We start from the raw sequence: 24,198 nt of genomic DNA, 5'->3' as shown, positions 1-24,198 counted from the left end.
GCTCTGGCTCTTTGCGCAGGGTCATGCCCCGCGGTCTGGAGTGGGTTCCTGATGGTGCTAGTCCAATGTACATCACAAATTTGACCACACAATTTAGGAAACCCGGGTCAGCTGCAGTGGGTGTTGCACTGTTTCTGTTTAGTCAAGTGCAACACCCAGTGATCAAGCTGTGAAACTCTCTAGGCTTGGCTAGAACGATGGCATGAGAATGTGCACTGTATACCATTATCATGGTAGCTATCCATTCTCATTGGTTGTATACTTTGGACTGGCAGGGTTTTGGCATTGTCCGCCCGCACAGCACTGTGATTGTTTTCCTCCTGATTCCTGCCAGCTGTTCAAGCTCCACTGGCGGGTTCATTTGAGTCCACTCATTTCATTTCAGTCATGGGGGGCCGTCCAGCTCCCCGCCCCCCCATGAATCCGTTGAGCAGCGCTGCCGGACCTGTTCCCCTTCCCCGGTTCCCCCCATGCTGTCCCAGTTCTGTGAGGGGGGCTTTTTTTCTAAATCAGAATTTGCTAAGTGCGTTAATTCAGGGCTTCTGTTCGGCAGCAGCAGGAGGTTTTTTTATTTTTTCCCCCCAGGAGCTTTTTTTGTGTCGCGCGGCGTCAGCGCAAACGGGGGCCGCGAGCGAGCGGAGGCCGCGGTTTCCTCCCAGCAGCCCCTGCAGCCCGCAACGAGGCCGCTCTTGCGCAACGGCGAGACTCCTCGCCCCTCGTCGTCTTCGGTCGGCTCGCTAACCGCTCGGCTGGCGCTTCTGTCGGCGGCGAAGCGTCGGCGCGCCTGAGCGCGCGCGGTCGCTTCATTTTCCCCCGCTTAATGACCGATCCGTCAAGGTCCGCGGGCTGCGCTAACGCTTCCGCAGTGCCGGGCTCTGGCTAAGTGCGTCGGTCGGCGCGATAATTAAAAGCTTCACGAGGCGTCGTTATGAAAAAAAGCTAATGCAGGCGGCGGCCAACCGGGCTTAGACTTTAGGTTAAAATTAAAACAGTGTTCCTGGTATTAATCAAGCTTAATACGGAACTATTTTCATTGGCTGTGGGGCCATGGCTCCTAACCAAAAGGAGTAAAGTGTATGCATTATCTATGAGTTTATTTCAATTACTTGTGTTACTCAACACAATTACTTCTTGTTGCATTGGTGCTGTTAGGAGTGGTTACTCTGCAGTTTCTGCTGTGGCTGTAAACCCATAAAATGCACTCTTGTGCTTCAGTGGTGGCGCTCCGCTTTCCGTGTGTTGGAATGTCCTCTTAATGACACCATGTACAGTAAAGAAGGAGCGGTTGCCCTTTGCCTGCTCTCTTTTCTCTTTTCACTGACGTGTGTGCTTGTGGTTAGTGTGAAACTCTGAAGACTGAAAGCTTCCATGTCGTCCTCCTTTCACTTACTCTTTCAGCTGAGAAATTCCTTCATATTACCGCAGAGAACATGGATTTTTAAATCCTTTTATTTATTGTATGTAGCATACTGTGTATGGTATAATAAACAATAGATGGCAATATCTATGGCTAGGAAGAGGTTTTAAATACGTGTGTGGGTGCCTTGTTTGGCATTTGAAAGTTTGGCATTTCTTATATTTGTTGTTTCAGGGGAGCCTTGGCTTGGATCCCAGTGGAGTCCTGATGACATTATTAGTGTTGTTGGGAATAGCGCGGTCTTGTTTTGGGGTTATTCGGGGTGCAGATGCTGGGTTTGTTTTGCCCTGCTTCCTCACGATTAACTCATCCAGTGTTATTCCTGCATTGAAAGGTCTCGGGCTGGCTGCCCAAACTGGTTTTTCAAGCCGCCCAGTCCGTCTCTAAGAGAAGAGAAAAAAAGAACACCCGGAAATTAGAAATGGTCCCTGAAACCTTTGCCATGCTAAATTAGCATCAATAGAATCCACTTACTGGCATGAAAGAATGAGACGGTAGACCGGTCATGCCACACCCGGTCATGCCACTCAGGCGTCCGCTATAGACCTGATTTTCAACAGAAACCGCCCACCTCCATGAACTCATAAACAACAAAAGATGTGTGTCTTAATGGGACAATTGACATTTAAGTCTCAGGCATCTACCAACTTCTAACCTGTATTTATCGATCATTACACAATGTAATTTGACTTCATTTGATGAAAATATCCGAGATGTGGTCTCTTTACAATGGAATGGTTCGGGATTTTGCAATTCTATGTACAAATCAAAATTACGCCGCTATGCAATTAAGTGGATTCTACGGAGTTATCACTAACCTACACTGTTTTTACCTAAATGTGCAGATTGAACGGAGAAATAAAATTCTGAAAAAACCTTTTCTGTTGTTACAAGGTACAAGTATCACCAGTGACGAAGGCTGGTGCAAGCATTCTATGAATGAATGTCTCAAAATAATTTCAATGCACTGAGGTGGCATTGGTGTGGGTTAAAATGCTGCATGCCGTGCTCGTTTATGGTTTAATTTTGATAAAGTAAATGTCAGCGTCCATAATGGTGTGATTAAAAACAGCTGGTTGATAACATTTAGACCTCCAGTAAATGGATGAGAAAACTATTTCTGTGTGGAGGCAGAATTAATTCAATTATGGCAGTGAGCCTGTTTTTCCACTGCTATGTGGGTGACATTGTTTATTGGCTGGTTAAAAAGGCACAGCTCAGCTTTGCCGCACTTTCATGGCTGTGTAGAGGAGGCTGACTGTTGTTCTGTTGTGTATCTGTGAAGCAGGCTGACTGTTGTGTTCTGTTGTGTATCTGTGAAGCAGGCTGACTGTTGTGTTCTGTTGTGTATCTGTGAAGGAGGCTGACTGTAGTGTTCTGTTGTGTATCTGTGAAGCAGGCTGACTGTTGTGTTCTGTTGTGTATCTGTGAAGGAGGCTGACTGTAGTGTTCTGTTGTGTATCTGTGAAGCAGGCTGACTGTTGTGTTCTGTTGTGTATAGGTGAAGGAGGCTGACTGTAGTGTTCTGTTGTGTATCTAGTGACGTAGTGAAAGGGGTGATCTGTGAAGAGACTGATGTGTATTCTGTTGTGTATCTGTAAGCAGGCTGACTGTTTTAGTTTTTCTGTGCTGTAGTGTCTGTGGGAAAGCAGGCTGACTGTAGTGTAAGGTTGTGTATCTGTGTTAAGCAGGCTGACTGTAGTGTAAGGTTGTGTATCTGTGTTAAGCAGCCTGACTAGTGTAAGGTTGTGTAAAGGTCTCGCATTCTGTTTGAACAGTAGGAGACCCTGACCAGCAGCAGGCTTTTTGTGTAAAGATTAGGAAGTGAATTGGGTGAGGGGAGAGACAGACTCAGGGGCTGGGTCTGTTTGCTTTCCCTGTCGAAGGAACGCCGCAGTTTGGCGCAGGTGACCAGGCGCTTTGTGATTGGTGGGTTGTGATCCTGTGACCTTGGTCGAGGGATGCCGGTATTTGGCCAGGTCTGAGTGGAGCTTTCTCCCCTGCTTTACGGCCTAGCCTCCGTTGTTATGGTTGCATTGTGTTCTGGCAGCCATTAACCACATCGCCACTTATCAGTGTTGACTCTAGGGTTTGGGCCCAGTCGAGATTCTCCGGGTCTTATTTGTTTGCAAAGTGTAAACAACCCCGAACTATTAACTAACCAATAAAGCCCTGTTTTATCAATGCAGGTTATAAAACATTTTCGGCATTTTTATTTCTTCATTACTTCATTAGTCCATCGGCAGCATTGCGGTTCTGCAAGCTTAGTACCGACCCAAATGCAGAGGCCTGCGTTTCTTTCTTGTAAGTGAGTTTGTTTTTTCATGTCAGTAAAGATCAGTGGCAGTAGTACGTATGACGCCTTCCTGCTTTGCCTCTGAATGCACCCACAGTGTCCTCACCAGCAAACCATCAGTCAATTACGTTGCCATTATGCTGCGCACATTACAGAAGAACTTCCTATTTAGTGCACATAAGTTTATTGCTTTATTCTTTTTAAAGTATTATTAACTGCCTAAGCTACTCCTGTTCTGTTCCCGAATTCACAAATAGATATTTGTTTTTCTGAATGGTTGTTGATGACTCAAGATTGTGATGCTAATTCCAGGATGCTAGTTTGCTCATCGTTGGACACGTGAACCCTTCACGAGAAGCACACATCTGTTCCTTTCATTTCCCCCTAATGATTTGCCTACCTTTGAGTCCCACTTAATGGTACGTCCGCCCCTCCCCCCATCCCATGGGTGTTGGTATGACCCAGGCAGCCAAATGCCTCTTATTCATAACTTGCACTGGAAACCGCTGGCATGTAGATAAGGACGGCTTTTGTAACAAACACCCACGTTTGTCCCTTCATGTGCACACAGTATGACAGAAGTGTGTCTGTTGGTCGAGTCTTTCGTTTATAAGCTGACATTTGACACTGCAGTCAGTGTACGGAAGGTCCCAGCGTACAGAGGGACCTGCTCCATAGACACGTGCAGCCTGCGAGCGTTTGGAAACGGGGAAGGCGTGGATATGCAAACAGCCATTCAAATGTCCCTGTCTGGTGGCAGACTGCAGGTTGCAGCTGTAGCAGGGCTGCTGTGAGCGCGGTCTGGAGGGGCCCGTTTCGGGCACGCCCGCGCTGCGGGGGCCGCGCGCGGGTCAGGCAGCCGAGCTGCGCCGCTCCGCTCGGGTTCACCCCCGCGCCGAAACGTGTGCGCGAGGAGCGAGGGAACGAGCGAACGAGCGAGAGAAGGAAGAGAAACTGTGAGTGAGAGTGAGTGCAGCGATCCCACAGCGGAGTCCCTAGCTGCTTGTGTTCGTGGCGTCAGTAAATCTTTAATGCATGAAAGAGGAACAGAAAGCCCGGAGAAGAACTGGGGCAAAGCTAATAAGTGACAGCGATGCAGGCCAGCAGCGAGGCGCCCGATTGGCTCAGCCGCTCTGCGTCCCCGTTACGTGACTCTGTGATCCAGCTCTGGGATAATTGTCCTCACTAAACAGGAATTTTATTTTTTAAATGAATGTGTCCTCACAAAAGAGTCTCCTCCTCCTCTCTCTCTCCTCTCTCTCTCCTCATTCTCCCTCTTCTCTCCTTCCTCCTCCCTCCCTCCTCTCTCTCTGTTGCTCAGTTCCCCTCATTGGTGCCCTGCTGTCAGCAGATTCTGTTAAACACTTGTTTTTGCTTGCTGTCGTTCGCAACAGAAAAACAAGAATTTCACAAAAAAAAAAACTTTTTCAGAACAATGGGGTGCTTCTAGCTTCTGTTTTTGTGCAATTTGTTTCCCTCATAATGCACAGTTATAGTCTGAGTACACAATGCAAGGGAGAAAACAACTGTAAAGACTAAAGCAAGTAACAAACACAAGAATAAAATATAATGACCACTAAAACATTATGAATTAACAATCAAATTTTATCAGTAAATATTACAGCGCTACTTGGCTGATCTTAAAATGTAAATAATCTCTTGGTAGCTGCAGAAAACCTTACTCCCAGCTGTGTGTAATATTGTACGAATGACGCACTTGTGATGTTGTCCCTACAACACTGAAGCTCCTTGCCGTTTGCTCCCATTGTTTACATTCAGCCACGCTGTGACGCTGGGTCAGATTGGCGGGTCTGACCTGCTGAAGGCACTTCTTTTTTTTAGTTCTGTTTCTGCCCACAACAGCGATATTGTACCAGACAGTGTACAGCCATTTTCTGACAAAGGAATAATGACGCGCCTAAATATCCTGATCGACACATTAGCCGTGTTAGCCTTGAATCTGCAGTCTTTCTACCGGTGTGGCACAATTTGATAACTTGCGCTCCGAGAATGGAATCGTTCTTTGCATTTTGCTCTTCGGCGATGTGCAAGAACACATTTATCTACCTCCGAGTTTGATCGGAACAGCGGACGGGTACGAAGGGGGCGCTGCGTGAGCCGGGATGCGGTGCTTTCACGGCCTGTGTGCGACCGTGCACACGCCGCTGTCTGTCTGGCTGCTCCTGCGGTAACGCAGGAGAAGTGAGGCGTTTCCTGCCCGGGCCGCTCCTCTCACTGCGCTGCCCGGTTGTCTGGTTCTGCCAGATCTCGGAGCTGGGCTTCTTTCTCTCGGCTGGCTGCGAAACGAGGGCGGCCACGCAGGTGGAATGATAAAGGGCGTGTTGTTTGTCTTCTCCTCGATTGTTGTTGTTATTCAGTGTTATAAGCCTCCACTTTCTGTATGAGTGTGTGCTAGGTATTCATCAGGCATGCAGATAGACAGGGGATATGTGCACTGGTCACCAGGCTTTGTCCGCCATGTTAAGGCAGTGGCTGAGAACCACGGTCTCTTTTTAGTGCTGTTTTCCATACTTGGGCCATTTGAATGGTATCCACTTAGGCAGAAGCCTCTTTGTAAACACCAGCATCACCATGCGTAAAAAACTTGTCTCCTGCTCGGTCTCGTTTGGTCCACTTGCCCACTCACTTGGCTGGTCAGTTACTCAGTGTCTCGTACGGTCCACTTAGCCAGTCAGTTAGCCCAAGATTACTTTAAAAAAATAAAATAAAAAAATAAATAAATAAAAATGTACACTCAGTTGTTCTATACAGCCAGATGTAGGCCTATGTTCATGCCAGTTTACAGAGTGGGGTATCTTATAGGCCTACTTTTGTTTTGCAGTACTATTCTAAGACTATTATAACGGGTGAATGAATAATTAAAGGAACAGTTCGCCCTGAAAGATTGATAAAAACGTATCAAATTATATTCTGTCTGATGGATTGCATTCAGCTTCCTTCCTTGTAATTTCCTATTACTGACAGGAAAATCCCTTCTGGCAGACAGACACTTGTTGAAGTCTGCCACTATGTCCTTCCTGTCACCTTGCTTCTCAGTACATGCTGATTCTTTTTTTTTTTGGCACTTCTTTGTGGAATTCTTCTGTTTTTAGCACTTCTTCTTGAAGCTTTTTGCTACAAGAGAGACACCCAACATTTCCTTGGCCGTGGCAGTGTGTGAGGGAACTTCTAGGCAGTGGCCTCCAGGCACTGGAGCTCTGAGCTCTCGCTGTGTGTCACACATACAGGACGCATAGATGCTGTCCCCCCCTCAGTGCCCACTGGCCCTTTCCTCCATTCTGCTTCTGCAGGCCTCTGCAGAGCCCTACAGCCCCCCAGCCCAGCTGGCCCTGTGCGTAAGAGCCTGGGTTCAGGCCTGGAGTGTGAGCTGGAGGGCGATTTGTTCCTGAAGGGTGGAGTGTTCCCAGGGCCCGGTGGAAACACAGGATCGCTCCTCTGCAGGGGGTCACCGCTCACTCCCGGCAGCGGAAGCCGCTCCACGGAAAAGGAACTCTTTGTTTAATCACTTGTCAAACCGGAGGAGGACGCGGACTCCAGATCGGAACCCCTGAAAGCGTTCCAGTCTTCCGCGGGTCTGTAAATGGCTGACGGCTAAGCGGTTTGGCTTTTGGCAGTGGAAGACAACAGGATATTTTTTTTTCTTTCTGTGCCCGCTTAGCAGTTATAATGTTGTCATTGTCCGCTCTCTGAATTGCTGTGTGGCTCTCTTCCCATGAATAGAAATGTTATGAATGGGTTTGCTCTGGTCCAACTCCCTCTCCCTGCCATTTGAGAACTTTAGCCATTGGTACGCAACACTGCCATTTTGTGCTAGTTGGGGCAATTTTGCGACGAAGTCTTGAGGCCAGCCATGTTGAAGATGAAGCTGTATAAATGGATGCATTGTGAATGCTGTGTAAAATGTTGTGTAAGTCGCCCTGGATAAGAGCGACTGCTGAACGCCTGTAATGTAATGTAATAATCCAATCAAAGGGTGTGTGGTATGTTCTAGCTCGATGTCTGAAAAACAACTTATTCTTTCGTATCAGCTGGCTGGCATCCATAGTAATGTATAATTTGCCGTACTAGAAGTGTGTTTCAGTGATTGCTGCGATTGTGAAATGGCCGATGGTCGGGTGAACTCTGAGTGTGAGCGTCCCTCTGCACGCTGAGAGGATAACTGCAGCCCTTATTTGTGTGTGCGAACGCGAAGGTCAGGCGTGTCGCTGGCGGTCATGTTGTGTAACCAGCCCCGCGGAACAAGACTCCAGCGCAGACAGTGCGGTGTTGACGGGAGAAGCCGAGTCTGCTAATGACTGAATCCTCCTGTGTTATCTCTCCTCAGATAAGCGCTCGTGTTGCTGCGGGACCTCTCCTCTGCCCCAAACTGGGATCCAGGAACGCGGGTCATAAATGACAAGGTAGCGGTCCTCTCCCCTCTCTCTCTCGCGCGCTCCTGGGGTTTCCTTTGGGAAATTTCCCTTCGCTCTCGGGTTGGCTTTGGAGCCTTGCTAACCGCGCTAGCTTCGGCCCTTTCCACGGAAAGCACCCAAAGGAAAGGCTGTGAGCAGAAGCAGCCGAAGCGTTAGAAATGAAACGAAACCTCTGTCGTTGTTTCCGCGACCAGGAAACGGATGGATTTTTATTGTGAGCGAGGATGGTGTGCTGGGCACACCCTGGCCCTCGTTACACCCCCCGGCCTGGGCCTTTCCCATCAGGCGCTGCTGACCTGGCGGCTCACGGGAACATGAGATGCGCTGACTGCTCCCGCGCACTGAACGATTCTGTTAGCGTAGAGCCTTCTCCTGTTAGCGCGCTAGAACTGCTAGCATTCTTCAGATTAAGAAGCAGGGATTTAGTATCCTTCTTCTAAATGACCTGTTCCACTGATTCTCTTTTTTTGTGTGTGGGGGGTTGTGCGTAAGTGATTAGGTGACGAGGTGCGTTGCGGGCTTTGCTCTGAAAATATCACGGTCCACGGATCTGTTTTGACAGATGCCTGTTAATGCTCTGCGAGAACGTGACTATGGCAGGTAATGCTGCTTATTGTGTAGAGCACGTTACTGTCTGTGCATGAGGTTTGTGTTGTACAGCCGAATCTCCCAAAAGCACACGTCCCACGTAGCATTTAGTGCACTTGGCACCAGTAGGATAATTGGTCCAGTAATTGGCTGGTGCTGTTAGCTGAAGTATTTGCCTCCTCGGTCCCCCCTTTGTTTATGCTTTGTTATGCTAATCTGTGTTTGTGTGAGTCTGTTTTATCAGCCCTGTAGTCCCGTCCACGTCTTTAAGGTTGTAAGCAGCGTTGCCTGTAAAGCAGCGGGTTTTTTTGTTCTCGTGCGAAACAGAGTAAAGCCCTTTTCAGCATGGTAGGAAACTGCTGCTTTCTCCCTCTCCTGAGCTGTTTGATTGGTGGATTGTTTTGAGTGGCAACGGGGGGTTGCTAGGACAGGAGGGTGGGGTGCTGCTGCTGGATCCAGGCTGCTGTGGTCCCTGTGATTTGCATAACCCCCCCCCCCCCCTTCCCCCAGGGCCGGGTGTGTCCCTGTTGCGCTCGCTAAAGGAAAACGATTGGACAGAATGGAAAGGGACAGGTGCACACAGATTTGAGCCCTGTGACGGTGCATGATGGGATAATTAAAGGGTGGTGGTGCACCATAGCGGTTGGAGCTGTGCTTCTAACCTGGAGATTGCTGGTTCGATTCCCTGGAAGGGAGCCATTGTTGTAACTGTTTCCCAACAGCACGGCTTTCTTCAGTAAAACACCCAGCAGCGCGAACAGCAGTGGATTACATGTAAAAAAATCTAAGCGATGCATTTCTCCCTGGATGACGGTGTCTGCTGGACAGGCGGCCATTGTAGCCGCCAGCCGGTGGGCGGGATACAAGATTACACGCGGCCGTGTGTTTACGCCGCGGTATCTCGGGCTGTTTCCGTGGGAACGGCACCGGCGGTGCGGGCTACGCCGGCGAGGCTGTTTGCCATGAGCTCACAGCTGCGGAACGCACCGGCCGACGGCCCCTCCGCACGGCCGGTTTACCCAGAGTTCCCTGCGGCTCCGCGCGGCAGCAGCCCGGAGTGGAGCGCGGCTCGTCTCCGTGCGCGGGCCGCGGCTCTGGGAGAGATCTGGGAATGTTGTGGGAATGTCTGAGGAATGTACAGAGCTGTTAGCTGTTAGCGCTGCACGGCAGCTCCCCATAGAGACCCGGCCCAGGACGGGACGGGACGGAGGAGGGGGGAGGCGTCACGTGGACTGCGTGTCGCTCTCCATTACAGCGACCGTATGCTGATTGGTTACAGTCTGGATCCGTCAGAGCTGAAGCCCCCGGCTTAAAACGAGGCCAACGATGAGGCAGGATTTTCTGAAAATATTTTCATAATAAATTTTTAAAAAATGCCAAATGGATACAGTAGAAACAGAATTAGGGAAGAGCACAGAAGGCGAGGAGTGTTGTGTGCCATTTGCCTTCTGGGTCTGCAGATTCCCATATTATCAGGAGTGAGTGTGAAAGAGCTTTAATAAGCAGCGTGCATAACCCGGGCCATCCCTCTGGATTCAGAGCCCGTTGCTGCTGCAGTGCTTTACGGCTGTATGTCTAAAATGGTTTTATTTTTAATAGATTTTTTTCCCCTCCTGTTTTGCTGGCAGGCTGAAGGATTTATACAGCTGGAATAGCAGTCTAGGATTTTTGCTCTCTTTTGTAAATTTAGAAGGTAAAATGTGATGGATTTATTTTTAAAATACGAAACCTGATGAAGTTAATCCTACACTTTTCTTTTAGATATTGAAGTTGTATGCCTAGCTGTCGCGGTGTGGCCGTGGTCTACGTGCAGCTTTAGCCATGTTACCCGGTCCTTGATCTGTTTCCCTGCATGTAGACCACGGCCACACCGCGTCCCACTTTAAATGTGAAGCGTTAACGTTCACCTGACTTTCAGAGCCTCTGTTTTCCCCTGCACTGAAACAATGGCCGACGTACTCCTCAGTCTTGAGACCAGAGACCGGTGGTAATGAATAGGGTGAAGCGGCTTTATCCCAGTATGGACAGGAACGCTAGTTATGTTCACCAGGAAGAACTGCTTGGCTGCTTTGTTTTCAACTCTATAGTAACAAGGTGCAGCTAACATTGAACATTGCTAAATTGTAATAACTGAAAATGAGCGTGCCATTAATCTATCTGGTTGTTGTGAAGGCAGAAGAGGTAACGCTGTGGAGAATCGCAGTATAACTGTGGGCAGTGCTGCTGACAGATTAAAATGTTCTCTGGTCTTGCTTGTAAACTGACCAGAGCTGTTCATTGCCTCCACATGAGGTTATAAAAGTATAGTGGCAGACCCTGTTCAGATGGACCGATAACAGAAAGCCAAACTGACTCCTTCCCTCAAGGAATACATGACTGGAAGCACCCCCCCCCCCCACCCCCGTAGATTACCAGCGGCTTGACAGTATTTATTGACCCCTGTCGGGCCATAAATGGTTTGCCCCTCAAGGCTGATGTCAGGTTAATGAGAAAGAAACAGGGTCCCAGGCTTGATTGATGGTGTAGGAACTTCCCTAGTATTGTAACCGATCCCTGAAATAATTGGCACTGTGTGAGCTGGGCGGTATATTTGAGCTCTGCTGAATGGAGTAATGGAAACCTCAGGTCTTCAAAATAAATTACATGTCCCACAAACCCCCACCCCCCACCCCACAGCGACCAACCTACATCCCATATACACCCCCCCCCACCCCACAGCGACCAATCTGCATCCCATACACCCCCCACCCCACAGCGATCCAATCTGCATCCATATACACCCCCCCCCCACCCCCCAACCCCACAGCGACCAATCTACATCCCATATACACCCCCACCCCACAGCGACCAATCTACACCCCCCACCCCACAGCGACCAATCTGCATGCCATATACACCCCCCCACCCCACAGCGACCAACCTACATCCCATATACACCCCCCCCACCCCACAGCGACCAACCTACATCTCATATACACCCCCCCACCCACAGCGACCAACCTACATCCCATATACACCCCCCACCCCACAGCGACCAACCTACATCCCATATACACCCCCCCACCCCACAGCGACCAATCTGCATGCCATATACACCCCCCCACCCCACAGCGACCAATCTACATCCCATACACCCCCCCCCCCACAGCGACCAATCTACATCCCATACACCCCCCCCACCCCACAGCGACCAACCTACATCCCATACACCCCCACCCCACAGCGACCAACCTACATCCCATACACCCCCCACCCCACAGCGACCAATCTACATCCCATACACCCCCCCCACAGCGACCAATATACATCCCATATACACCCCCCCACCCCACAGCGACCAACCTACATCCCATACACCCCCACCCCACAGCGACCAATATACATCCCATATACACCCCCCCACCCCACAGCGACCAACCTACATCCCATATACACCCCCACCCCACCCCACAGCGACCAATCTGCATCCCATATACACCCCCACCCCCACAGCGACCAATCTGCATCCATATACACACCCCACCCCCCACAGCGACCAATCTGCATCCCATACACACCCCCCCACCCCACAGCGACCAATCTGCATCCCATACACCCCCCCCCCCCCCCACCCCACAGCGACCAATCTGCATCCCATACACACCCCCACCCCCACAGTGACCAATCTGCATCCCATACACACCCCCCACCCCGCTCTCTAACCCCAGACCCCTTCCAGTGTCGCTCCGTCTGTACGGCTGTGGAGCGCTGTGTGGTCCGGAGGCTGACCCATGCCTGCGTCCCCTCTCCCCGTGGAGGACCCGTTTGTTCCTTTATGTACTGCGGCTGGGCTGTCTGACGGGGACAGCGGAGGGGAGAGCGTTAAATGACAGGAGGAGGACTCGGTGACGGTGATGCGTTGAAAGCGCGTTCTCGGCCTTCCCGCCGTCCTCCCGCCGGCGCGCGGCCCTGAACCGGCCGGGCGGGAAATCCGGTCGAGCACCCGTCACCGCGGCAGCAGTCTGGGGTCAGGGCTGTACGCTAGGCCTACGCGCTTTCCACAGCCATCCATCTTACTGGACCGAACGGCAAAGCTATTACCTGTGCAGAGCTGTGATGACAGCAGACTCCCGAGTGCGGGACTTTTTTTCCTCGTGGGGGGTGGGGGGGGCAGGGGTGGGGGGAGGAGGAGGAGGAGGAGGAGGAGCAGGAGGAGCAGTAGGAGCAGGAGGAGCAGTAGGAGCACGTGATCATCCCACGCGTGTATGCTTCAGCATTTCCTCAGAGTGATTCCCCCAGAGGGTTGTCCTGGAACGGGCTGGGGGGACTGTGCCGACCAGAAGGCATCGATTTCCCCGTGATCACTGTGCGCGCTTGCGGCTCGGGGGCCGACTGCGTCAGTGGAATCCGGGATTCCGATTGGCCGCGGCGCGTTCCGCCAGGCTGATTGTACAGAGCCGTGAATTTGGACAGCCATCAAAGTGGTTCAGAATTCAAACAGCCGTTACACCTGCTTTTGAAGTGTTTTTACAGCGGGTGCGTAGCCCTAGTCTTGTTTGCCTTTTTGCCCACTTTGGGGGCAAAAAGTGTGTGCGCGTGTGTGCGCGTGTGTGCGCGTGTGTGTGTGTGTGTGTGTGTGTGTGTGTGTGTGTGTGTGTGTGTGTGTGTGTGTGTGTGTGTGTGTGTGTGTGTGTGTGTGTGTGTGTGTGTGTGTGTGTGTGTGTGTGTGTGTGTGTGTGTGTGTGTGTTTTTGAAATAATCCATGCATACTTCTTTTCAGACGTGATACAGATCCTCAGTGTTGTGTCATAGGTTGCATATTCTCCGTGTCTGAGAGGCTGGGTTCAGAGCCCTGTTCATGGGGGCTTATCGAGACCCACCCAGCAGCTCCTCTCCTGTCTGTGAGCAGCCACTCCTGGGCTCTCCACTGTCCTTCCCCTTCGCTTCACGAGAGATCAGCTTTCTGGGCTGGCGACCGGCTGCATCACTGGGCCCCATCCCCACGGCTTCCCCACGCCGTGAGCTGCCAGCAGAGGCTCGGGGCAGCAGGGCTTTCTGGTGTTATGCACCACAGAAAGATCATGTACGTTTCTGTGAAGGGACGGGGAGGGGATGTCATTTTGTGATCCTGAGCCATCTGGCAGCAGGGATATGGGGCACTATGAGGGGTAGCTCCACCGTCTGGTTCACCTTTCACACTATTTGCGCTGGAGGGAGCAGAGAAGGGGCTTTTTTTGACTCCGCAGGGACACACTCATCCCATGTGCTGGGGCCTGCAGTCGCGAGTGGAGCCGAAGCTGCATGGTCAGCAGGGCAGGCCTGGGGGCCCGCGGCGATGGGACAGGGGGAGCTTTCCCCTGCCTGGAGGGAGGGAAGGGATCCTGAGCCATGTGCCGTTTACGGGGCAGTGCTTTCCAGGCTCCCGAAGCGCCCCCCCCCGCACATTAATCCGGGGCAGATGGCGCCCTTTTAAACGGGGCATGCCCGTCCGGGCGGGGGGCCCGCCACACAGGAACTGGCAGAAGGGAGCCTCGGCCAAGCCACGCGCGGCACAACACAGAGCGCTCGGGCTGAAGCTTCGGACGGTCTGCGCGCGTCTGTCTGTCTGTCTGCGCGCGCGCACGTCCGTCTGTCTGTCTGCGCGTCTCTGTGTGTCCGTGCGTCAGGGCGTGTGTGTGCGCGCGTGTGCAGCCCAGTGCCCAAACCCCGTTCCCCCGGCGATGTTTGGGTCCTGCCTCCCCGCAGATGGAATGTTTTTATCCGCCACTCTTTTGTTTGAGTCCGCAGTGGCATTTTAAGGACTCTGAAGGTCTCTGTGACTTTCCAGACAGCTTTTATTTCTCTCTGCTTTTTTTTTTTTTTTTAGAGCGTAAGAGAAAAACAAAGCGATTTTTTTTCCACGCGGCCTTTTCAGCGCCGTCCGTGTCCGTTTGGGCTCGGGGATCTTCAGACGGCCTTTTTCTCCCGCTCCTTTGTGTTCGCTCCTTTGAGGACGCGGTCGTCAGCGCGCCTCCTCGTGCGCCCCGGCCGGCTGGGGCTCCGTTCGGGAGGCGCCTGCGCCGCTTCCAGGTCTGGAATTCGGGAGGGCCAGTGGGAGGGAGGGAGGGAGGGAGGGAGGGAGGGAGGGAGAAAGTGTTCTTCAGTATTATCAGGAGCGGGGCGATAGTGAGAGTAGAGGTCATGGCGTGAATCTCTCCTGGCTCACTCCTCCGGGGGCGGACCATGGAAACGGCCTCCCGGTCGCTGTGCTTTTGTTCCTCATTCGCTGTTCCCCTTAGCACTTGGGTTCCTGCAGTGGGTGTTTGGGTGCTGTTATTGTAGTACATGTGCGGATGAACAAGGCACCGTGTGCTCATAACGACATGTGTCATTACCAGCATACTGAATTACCGACAGTGCTGTGTTCCCTCAGTCAACTAGTACCATGCTCAGTCAGGTGTTTGTTTACCACTCAGAGTGCACTGTGCGTGTTACCAGTGTGCTCAGAGGCAGAGCTGTGCTGTTTTAGTGTTACGGGGTGCACCAGTGTGCTCAGAGTGCAGGAGGCTGTGCTGTGGTTTACCAGTGTGCTCAGAGTGCAGGAGGCCGTGCTGTGGTTTACCAGTGTGCTCAGAGTGCAGGCGGCTGTGCTGTGGTTTACCAGTGTGCTCAGAGTGCAGGCGGCTGTGCTGTGGTTTACCAGTGTGCTCAGAGTGCAGGCGGCTGTGCTGTGGTTTACCAGTGTGCTCAGAGTGCAGGCGGCTGTGCTGTGGTTTACCAGTGTGCTCAGAGTGCAGGAGGCTGTGCTGTGGTTTACCAGTGTGCTCAGAGTGCAGGAGGCTGTGCTGTGGTTTACCAGTGTGCTCAGAGTGCAGGAGGCTGTGCTGTGATTTACCAGTGTGCTCAGAGTGCAGGAGGCTGTGCTGTGGTTTACCAGTGTGCTCAGAGTGCAGGCGGCTGTGCTGTGGTTTACCAGTGTGCTCAGAGTGCAGGCGGCTGTGCTGTAGTTTACCAGTGTGCTCAGAGAGCAGGAGGCCGTGCTGTGGTTTATCAGTGTGCTCAGAGAGCAGCATGTGCTGGCAGTGATTAGCTAGATCAGGCGCTTCTGGTGTACCGTGATCTCCGATGAGCGAGGCTGGCTAGGTTAACACACGTGTATCAGAGCTTCACGCGAGGCCTTTGATTTGTTCTCACCCGGGGGACTGGAGACGGGTTCTTGGACCGGCGTGGAGCAGACTGGAATACATTAAACACCATCAAGCCACATTTGTTCAGCCAGCATCTCCTGAGAATTTGTGCTTATGAGCGGCAGGCTGGCATATCTGTGCACGCAGCCTCATTTTAAGTGTTTGAACAGTCAACCTGTTGCAGTGCTGTTCCCAGATACATTTGTTTTGCGACTGATTTTTTAAAATCAAGGACCCCTGTGTGTTTGTGAACGTTCTGTACTACATAATTAACTCAGTTTTTCAAATGGGGGTGTGTATAATCTTATGATTGATATTAAGAAGCAGAACATTAAAAAATGATGCAGGCCTACACAGTACACTATGTGCTTATCCTCTGTAATACGAGCAGTGAGGCCAGCTGTTCCCCTGAATTCCTCTGTTACCATCCACCTTAATTGGGTCAGTTCCTTGTTTTTTGTTGATGCTGTTTTATCTCCAAACTTCGGTCAGGTCAGAGAGGTAAAAGTTGAGTAAGCTAATTATGTTGCCTGCTCCCCATAATGAGGTTCCCTTAACGAGCGTTTCTCTGGTGCTGCACGAGCGACAGCGACGGAAGCTTCTGGAATCCTCCGCAGTCACATCCCAGCTAACGACCAGCAGGATGCTGCTGCCCGCTGATAAAGAGAGCAGCTGCAGAGCGCGCGTGCGCATGCGTGTGTGTGTGTGTGTGTGTGTGGTGCGTGTGTGTGTGTGCGATGGCGTGTGTGTGTGTGTGTGTGTGTGTGTGTGCGAGTGTGTGTGCGTGTGTGTCTCTGTGTGTGTGTGTGTGTGAGTGCGTGTGTGTGTGCGAGTGTGCGAGTGTGTGTGTGCATGTGTGTGTGTCAGTTTTGTGTGTGCGCTGCATGTGTGTGTGTCATGTGTCTGTGTGGATGCGTGTGTGTGCAGTGTGTGCGTGTGTGTCTCTGGTGTGTGTTGTGTGTGTGTGTGCGTGCGGTGTGTGTGTGTGCGATGTGTCTGTTGTGTGTGATGCGTTGTAGTGAGTGTGTGTGTGGCGTGGTGCATGTGTAGTGTGCGAGTGTGGTCTGTGGTGAGTGCGTGCAGTGTAGGTGTGTGTGTGTGGGTGCAGGTGTGTGTGGTGTGTGTTGTGTGTGTCGATTTGTGTGCGTGGATGCGGTGTGTTGTGTGTGTGTGTGTCTTTGTGTAGTGTAGATGTGGTGTGTCAGGAGTGTCAGTGTGTCTGCCTGATGGGGCATCAGTGTGTCCCTGCATAGAGTAAAACCTGTGTTATGGAGAAGCAATGAAACCCACAGGCTGCTGTGTATCGAGTGTTTAGGCACAGATTTTAGCACATACTTGCATTAGCCTTTATTGTTAAATGTAACCGTATCTTTACATAAGAAGCATGGCCAGTGAATGGGCGAGGTTCTTTAGTACCCTGTAGAGTCCGTTTGCAGTGAGACTGGAGGGGTTACCATGCTGAGGCCTCTTCAGTCTCGTGAGTGTCAAACGCTTGAAGGTGTTTTCTTTAGAGATGCTCCACCGTATCAGTAACAGCCGAGTTCTGGCGCAGTTCAGACTGAAAGAATGCAGAGGACTGGATCTCTTTGGACATTCTTTTCCCTGTTGAAGGTTGGAGCGATGTAATGGCGATCGGTGTCGTGTTCTGGTCCGTGAATGTGGAATAGCTTGAGCAGTTACAGTGGAGCCGAAATGGCAGCGCTCCTGTTCATTTCTGTGGTGTGGTGGGGTTTACTGGGTATCGGTGGCTATGGTGGCGTCTCAGCTCGTGTCTCTTGCGCCTGGGTGTGTCTCAGACCGAGGTGTCGGTCCTTATCAGACGGGGCTTTGTTCCACCGGGCCGGGGCTGCAGATGTGTGCAGAGCTCTTCTGGACTCTGCACTGCCTTACCTTGGGCCAGCAGCAGCGTTTCTCTTTCTCCCCGGTATGAATTTAAAAGGGTTTGAGCTATACACGATGCCACTCCAGCGTTCCTCATGGCCGTTAAGCGCATATTTCTCATAATTCCGGCTGGATGATTGACATTTTAAAGGAAAAGTATGATTGATTCCGGCATTTTGACGGAGTACGTGGTCGTTGATTTATGGCTATGGGGGGGAAAAATGTAATTTGGAGCTGGGAAATAAGAGACCTTCCTCTGCTTTGCAATATTATGCGGAAAATGCTCCAGTCTTTCTGTGGGAAAGGGGGTTCGCGTTTACCTTTATGTGCTCTGTTATTTCAGTATAACCTTTCAGAAGGGAGGCTGTACGGTGTTTTGTGTGTGGCAAACTCAGATTGAGAAATGTGCTATTGCCCCCAGAAAGTCCTCTAATACAGATCAGTATATCGGTTTAATTCTGTTTATTCCAGCATGTTTAAAAATAACCTTTAATGCGGTCTTTAGCCTAGCTTAGCTTTCACCGCTGAGTAACAATGGTGTGTGTTATTCGCTCCTTCCTGAGAGGTGCAGTACAGACGCCTGCGTGTCGCAGCGCTGCTTCTGAGAGGGGCTTGAGTTACGCGGCTTGCTTTATGTAAACCGTGGAGATCGCAGGCGTTCGATTGGTGGGATTCCGTGACTGTTTCGTGGGCCTCTGCTGAATCAGTCTGAGGGAACAGCGCCAGAAACGCCTGCGTTCAGAAACCGCTGTGTCCTGCAGAGCGGACCGCGTGCCGGACGCGGCTGTGTTTGGGCTCGGACGCGGCTGTGTTTGGGCTCCGCCCCGTCCCGCACGCAGCCGCGCCGGTTAGCGCTGGAGCGCGCTCGTATCCGCCGCGGCGTGCGGAGCCTCCGCCGCGCTGGCGCGTCTCCGACTCGGAGCGGATGCGATAGCGGCGAGGACCCGGGGGCGCGGCCGCACGGCTGCGGAGCGTCCGAGCCCGAGCCCGGCGATAAGGGCGCCGCCGGCAGCCGCGTGCGCGTGCTGAAAGGACGTCTCTGACGCGGCCTTGCCGGCCGCGCCGTGCTCTGCACCGCCGTAGCTCAGCTGGGGGAAAATACCTCATCGCATTATATTTATTTATTTATTCGTTCATTCATTCTGTGAACTTGAGCCCCTTCCGTCTGCCAGCAAGATAATGTTCCCTCCCGAAGCTTTCAGCGCTCTTTATCCGGGCCGGTGTTTCTGTTTGGTCTGCCTGCTCCGTCCCCCGCTCCCCCCTGTTTGTGCGCGCTGGTAAGAGACTGAGGGGGGAGAGAAGGGTATCGGGCGCTGGGGAGCTTTCCGGATAATTCCTGCTCCTGGGGATGGAGTAATCTTTATGGCCGGGCGTAAACCCTTATTAGATTGCATTGCAGTGAAACCATTGCTTTGCCTCACATTTTTCACTGGCTTACTGCACTTCCTAATCCAGAGGGGCTCGCACAGCTTACTTCTTACACTTCGCATCCTCTCTCTGCAGTGCTGGCTCGCTTGCCTCCGTTCAGCGTCTGTGTCTTATCTACAGGCTCAACAACAATGTCACACGTGGGATTTGATCCTGCAACCTGCATGGTTAATAAGTCATTTTATTTGCCCACTATGAAACCAGTGACTAAACCGTGTAAGCTACCCATCGAACTGAAGTTTGGCAAGCATGTACATCATATAATTGGGTAGCTGTCAGGTGAAGTGCAATGAAATTCACAGTTCATTTAATTTTGTTTGACAAAGCAGTTTGAACAAGAGATTACTCTAGAGCCCCAAAATGAAAGCTACCCCAGTGTGTTCTGCATAGCCCAGTGAGCAGAAGCTGGCATGCAGACGTCTAGAGAGATGGAAATCTAGGGTGAGTCGTTTTGACATAAATGGACTGGGTTAAGCCAAATGTTGCTTAGGTTTTTATCGCTTGGCTATATCCTAGTCGACTAGAAGACTTTCACTTTTCAAACAAATATGGCCAGGTTTTCACCCGAATTCCTGGACAGTGTTTCATCGACTTTCCACTGAATTTTCACCACAGGAATGTTCCCTGGGAAAGATGAATATATTGACTTGATGGGAGTATTGTTGATTTAGGCTGTAAGGAACAGCACTGATAAGATGTCTAGTCGCACTGGATGAATGCAGCAGGCTGTGTTGGCAGGACAGACCTGTGCGTGTTTGACACCGTACGCCAGTGTGATGGTCTCGCTGAAGCGGCGGACTCTGAGGGCAGCGTTTGCCTGTTAGCGGGAGAGGCCCGCCGCGTCTCCATTTCACACCGCGCTCAAACTCCCAGCATGCTCGAGGACGTCGCCCGTGCGCTGAAACCCAGTGACTGTAAGCGATGTTGAAATGCGGGGGCGGGGGGGCGGGAGGGCGGGAGGGCGGGGAGGGCCGGAGGGGAGTCTGCCGTGCAGGCCCTGCGGTCAGCGGCAGGGTGCTGCGCGTGTTTCCCAAGAGCGTGGCCGAGGTGAGCAGCGCTGGCTCTGTCGCCCCGGCGATGGGGAAGTAAACGCTGCGACGTGCCAGACTGGACAGGAAGCGGTCCTCTGCGGGTGGCTGAAGTCCCACCGCACTCTCTGAGAAGCCTCCGCAGGCCGCAGGGCCGATTGGCGCAGTCGTGCCCGGAGCAGCCCAAAGCGATGGGGGGGGGGGAGGCTTTCCTCTCCCGTCCCTCACTTCTGTCTCAGTGGCGCGGTGGGGATTCAGACGGCCTGTCTGAACGGGATGTGTCATTTAGGCTACCTCAGGTCCTCTTTCCTACCCCCGCCCTCCCGCCCTCCCCCACCGGGAACCTCCCCCCAGCCCCCCTCCACCCCCCGCCGGCTGCGTCTGTGCCTCCTCACAGGCCTGTTTGAGGTGGCATAATTAGTTCCTGAATCAAAGCGGTTCTGACGCATGTAATGGGTGGAGCTCAATTAATCGCTTGTTTACGGTGCTTTTTTACCTCCCACAAAGGAAGCTGGACTTCTTCTCTTTCTCTACTGCTCCCCCCTCTCTCTCTCTCTCTCCTCCCCTCACCTCTCTCTCTCTCTCTCTTCTCTCTCTCCCCCTCACCCTCTCTCTCTCTCTCTCTCCTCCCCCCTCACCCTCTCTCTCTCTCTCCCTCTCGAGTCTGAGGGAGTGTGTGGCCTGACTCCCAGAGGCTTGCTTTCTGCGGACTGGCTGATGGGCACTAAGCCCAGTGCTCAAAACAGATGTGCCAGGTGTGTGTGTGTGCACTGCTGATCAAAGAGATGGAGATTGGAGATTATTTACTGAGCAGAGGGGCAGTGGTATTGTTCACATTTCCCTACATGGACTCTCTTCACTTATTAAAAAAAAGAAAAACTTTCCTGAAAAAGAGAGCTATCATTTCCTATCTTTAAAAGACTGGAGGCATTTTAATATCCGAGGCTTTTGCGGGATGAAGAAACGTTCTCCTTTTTTGTGCAAAGGAGCACTCGAAGAGGTCTTGCTCTCTAAAAGAGGGTTTGTGTAACACCTGCTTTATGAGGACATCCAGAACTGGTGACTTACAGGGACGGAGGCAGAGTAAGTGCACCTTTGGCATTGGTGCAGGAAAGTTATTTTCCGGTGCTGAATTTGAAATCGCTGTCAGCGTTCATCGACAGCTTTTTCTACTCGGTCCGTTACGTTACATTGCATTGCATTAGTTTTCAGGCATTTAGCACAACGTTATCACATAACATTTTGTGTACCTTTATTTCCTTAACCCTTTGGAAGCATCTGGAGACGGGGGCAGCTCTGCCGCGCTGTGTCCCTGGATGTCCTGAGACGTATGGCGTGTGCAGGCACCCTCAGGGGCGGTGAGGAGTCGCAGAGGTGAGGGAGCGCAGCGGCGTAGTGCGGCTGGACCCCGGCTCCTGTAATAAGGAGGCCTCGGTGTGGCTCAGGCTGGGTGTGGAAGCCGGGTGAGGGACTCTGCTCAGTAGCTTCCGGAATGACCCGCTCGTCGCTGATGACAAACTGCGAGCGCTTAGCCAGAATCTCAGGCAGCGCTGCATCCTTAATGCGTCTCATTCTTTACGTCTGTCGCATGCCCTGCGTGCGTGCGTGCGTGCGTTGATGACAGCGCGTGCTATAAGACTAGGTGGGTGAAGGTGACAGCTGATTGGCCGTATGGGGCGCAGCCCCTGACTGATGACAGCAGTGCTGTGTTTCTGAAGCAGTCAGCACTTTGAGAGAATTGGGTCAGCGCAGGAAACCTTCAGGGAGCATCAGCACCGTCCTTCATTTAGCGGCTGCTCTTTCATCAGCGCGCTGCAGGGGTCCCCGGGGAGCGGCCCGAGCCACACCCCTGGGCTCGCGCACGCACACATTTCCTCTTTCATCTCAGTGAACCTTGTGCTTTCTGGGGCTTTCCAATAAAAAAAAAAAAAAAAATCAGATGGCGTTATCGGTGATGACTCTGTGTAGCTGTTTGCGGTTTGTTTCCCCATCAGAACCGAAGCAGAATGTAGGCTATTTGATAGTTTTTTCTCCTCTGAACAAAATGTCTGTTGGTGCTCACTTTGTTTTTTTGCATGCTTGTCCTGACATCGTCCACAGGATTAAAATGGCCCAGTGCTTGTCATAGACAAAACTGTCTGTCATAGCTGAGAGACAGATGTTTCCCTATTCATTGTGACTGTAGACAGAGGCCAATTTACTGTCTTTGACAAATGCATGCCTGTCAACTAGTTTTCAACACTTTTTTTTTTGGAGTCATGTCTGAAGTGCACAACAGTTTAATCTTCTTGGGTAACACACTTTACACGTTCTGTTGAACTGACAGACCCGGCTCCCGCCTCTTCCTGTCACTCGCTGCCTGACAGTTGGGCGTCTCTGTAGGCCCCGTGATCCGTGCGTTCAGACAGCTCTTATTCGTCAGCTCTCCCAGATATGGAACCTGAGCAACCTTAAAAAGCTGTTTTGATTGCGCTGTCCGTCACAACGAGGCAGTGATGTCATAACCGTTGGCCACGAGTGGCGGAACGCTGCGGGCGACAGGCCGACAGGCTGCGTTTGGAACGGCTCACTCGCTCATTTCCTGTTCCCTTCGCCGGACGCGCCCAGAAGGACCGAGTGACCCGCCCACCCCCAGCGGGGGCGCAGCCCGTTCGTCACGCCGCCCCGGCGTGGGGCCGTCGCCGCTATCCGCCGAAACGCAAAGGAGGAACCCCGGAGAAGGCCTCGGGTTCAGACGCTCCTCTCCGGAGCTCCTCAGAGCGTTGGGTGTCAGAGGGCATCCTCAGAGCCGGCCTGCCTTAAGCGGCTCGTCCGCAGCGGGCAGTTGGACCGCGCCTCTCCGGGGCCTTCCGCTCAGGTGCGCTCAGCTGCGGTGTTGACCCAGCTGGGTGAGGGCGAGGGTTCATCTCTGCTGTAGAAACGTCTGGATGTTTCTCGGCACTCTGATGCGCGTAAATCTCTCCCAGCCGGTGGACCCAGCCAGGCCCGTTTCCAGGGCAAAGGGAAATCCTGGGTGTTTCCGTTATGGCTTTGAGTCACCATCCTCAGCCGTAATTTACCTGTGGTCTCACCCAATGGGGGGGGGGGGGGGTAATCCCCGGCCTGATTAGCAGCTTGGGACATGTGACACGGCGCGGGCCGCGCACGCTAGCGGGGCTGCTGGCTACGCAGATGGCTGTGAAGGGTTTGGCGCGGTGCTGAAAGCAGCCCTAGCCTTGGTCAGGGTTTGATCTGCAGCGCGGGACGGAGCGCAGCTGCACTGAGGCAGGAAGGAGACGGCGCTCCTGCCTCTGCAGGGATGACGCGGCAGCGCGTGACCTTTTCCTGAAGGGAAGACGAGACGGCGGCGCCCGAGCTGCGCGGGTTCGCCAGGGCGCCGTACGCTTTCTCATGCGATGGTCCTCACAGAGAGCGGATTCCAGGCGCAGCGTGGTAACAGGCGACAGGCATGTTCCATGGCACGGCCTGTCCAAGTTATCTAGAATCTCATTGGACAGTTTTACAGCTGAAATTTCATGTTTGTTTTATACTGCCAGACTGAACAGATTACCTTTGGCTGTTGTCATTGATAACTTAATTAACTATGTTAATAATAATAATGATGATGATGATGATGATGAATAATAACTATTTGTTGTCCCACTGGTCCAAAGTGCTGCACTGTGACACTATGCGGATGATGATAAGGCAGCACACGTAATGCTGTAAAACATTATTAGCGCTGCTGTAGCTTTAATGTTCTCCTTCCGCGAGGGCCAGTATCCTCTAAAGGGCGAGTGGCGGAACTCTCTGCTTGTTGTCATAACGCCCTGGAAGCTGGCGTCCTGTCGCGGTGACGGCGATCTCCCTCAGTCTGTCTGTAAGGGCGTGAGTCACCCCCGTGGGGAGCGATCAGGGAGCCCCCAGCACCCTCCACCGCGGCTTGTCACTCACGTTTCCTGAAGGTCTCAAAGCTCACAGTGCGCTTTCTGACACAGAAGGG

The 24,198-nt window shown here is 52.3% G+C and overlaps 1 protein-coding gene across 3 annotated transcripts in view; it reads left to right on the top strand.

The window, feature by feature from the left end:
• The window catches only part of erbin (erbb2 interacting protein), a 94,823-nt gene that overhangs the window by 9,488 nt on the left and 61,137 nt on the right, over positions 1 to 24,198 (top strand). For 2 of the 3 annotated variants that reach the window (XM_064307354.1, XM_064307358.1), the window contains exon 2: positions 8,059 to 8,134. The exons of the other annotated variant lie outside the window; for it this stretch is intronic. The gene's annotated coding sequence lies outside the window, so the exon portion shown is untranslated. The remainder of the gene's footprint in view (positions 1 to 8,058; positions 8,135 to 24,198) is intronic. 3 annotated transcript variants of the gene reach the window in all.

This window comes from Anguilla rostrata, chromosome 14 (genome assembly GCF_018555375.3).
Source record: "Anguilla rostrata isolate EN2019 chromosome 14, ASM1855537v3, whole genome shotgun sequence".
Taxonomy (NCBI): domain Eukaryota; kingdom Metazoa; phylum Chordata; class Actinopteri; order Anguilliformes; family Anguillidae; genus Anguilla; species Anguilla rostrata.
The sequence above is the reverse complement of the archived record's forward strand: the minus strand, read 5'-3'. Positions and strand labels throughout refer to the sequence as shown.